The 880-nt window shown below is 46.4% G+C and overlaps 1 protein-coding gene across 1 annotated transcript in view; it reads right to left on the bottom strand.

Moving 5' to 3' along the window:
• Positions 1-880, bottom strand: part of LOC106882461 (palmitoyltransferase ZDHHC21) — a 52300-nt gene that overhangs the window by 43040 nt on the left and 8380 nt on the right. The window lies entirely within an intron of this gene.

Genomic DNA, 880 nt, shown 5'->3' with positions numbered 1-880 from the left:
AAAGGTGGTGGTAGTGGTGGGGATTGTGGTGATGGTGATGATGGTGGTTTTGGTAGTGGCGGTGGTGGTGATGGTGGTAGTGATGGTGGCTATGATAATGGTGGTGGTGGTGATGATGGTGTTGTTGGTGATGGAGGTTGTGGTGGTGGTGATGGTGGTTACCATTTGTCAGACGTGATTTCTCACAGCTCGTCTCTTTGTTTGAGCTGCAGTCTTGGATCAAGCATAGACCCAAGGCAGGGTACCCGGCACCTCGAGTGATGCTAGGTGCTCACTCTCTTCCGCCAGTCGGGCAATGCAGTTGGTGGAATCTCCAATTAAGCTTTTCAGTCAAGGGTTAGCATGACGACATTGTTGGGGAGACTGGGCATCGATAAGATTGTGCTGGTTGGTCTGTTCTGGAGGACTCTCAGGCTGGGGCCCATGGATAACTTCCAGAAATCCCTGCCTAGCAGTGTTACTGGGGAGCATAGCCGGTCCAGGATGAACTCTACAAATGATGGAAGTACTGTCCACTATGCTTGCCCGAAGTGCACCTAAAACAACGAAACTGCGCTGCATGCCCTTGTCCAGTGCTCGAGTATTGCTGATTTGCGTGTTTATGTCGAACACCTGCTGTCACATGCAGGATGGGTCCCGCTATCAGCTGAGTCCATCATGAAGGTTAACTGAGGTCAACTTTGCCTTTCATTCTTTCGGGGTCAATAAATTAAGTACTAGTTGCATACTGGGATCAATCTAATCAAGTGACCCCCCCCCTCTCCAAAAATTTTGGGCCTTGTGCCTAGAGTAGAAAAGATTATTATTATTATTATTATTATTATTATTATTATTATTATTATTATTATTATTATTTCTACTTTGCTGCGGAATAGCTATT

This window comes from Octopus bimaculoides, chromosome 28 (genome assembly GCF_001194135.2).
Source record: "Octopus bimaculoides isolate UCB-OBI-ISO-001 chromosome 28, ASM119413v2, whole genome shotgun sequence".
Taxonomy (NCBI): Eukaryota; Metazoa; Mollusca; class Cephalopoda; order Octopoda; family Octopodidae; genus Octopus; species Octopus bimaculoides.
This window is presented reverse-complemented; position numbering and strand designations above follow the sequence as displayed.